This window comes from Chrysochloris asiatica, unplaced genomic scaffold, assembly GCF_000296735.1.
Source record: "Chrysochloris asiatica unplaced genomic scaffold, ChrAsi1.0 scaffold00652, whole genome shotgun sequence".
Taxonomy (NCBI): Eukaryota; Metazoa; Chordata; class Mammalia; order Afrosoricida; family Chrysochloridae; genus Chrysochloris; species Chrysochloris asiatica.
Window position 1 is genome coordinate 10906 of NW_006409170.1, and position 490 is coordinate 11395.

Consider the following 490-nt stretch of genomic DNA (forward strand, 5'->3'; position numbering starts at 1 on the left):
TCAATATTTTCTGCATTCTGTTAGCTTACCTCTCTCTTTGGAATGAAAACAAATATGGACCTCTTCCAATTAGTTGGTAAAATAATTGTCTTCCAAATTTCTTGGCATAAATGAGTGAGTGACATCAGAGCTGCCTCGGTTGGTTGAAAGATTTCCATTAGTATTCTGTCAGTTCCAGGACTTGCTTTTCACCAATGCCTCCAGAGTAACTTTGACTTCTTCTTTCAGTAACATCCGTTCTTGACTGTATAACAACTCTTGAAATGGTTGAATATTGACTCTTTATTTTTGGTACAGTGACTCTATGTATTCCTTAGATTTTATTTTTTTATTTTTTTTGCATCATTCAACATTTTGCCCATTATTATTGTTTTTGTCAAATGCTATTGAGTCAGTAACAATTCATAGTGACAATGTTTAGAATTCTCCAGGAACAGCTGGTGGGTTTGAACTGCTGACTTGGTGGTCCTACAGTACCAAACCGTGAGTG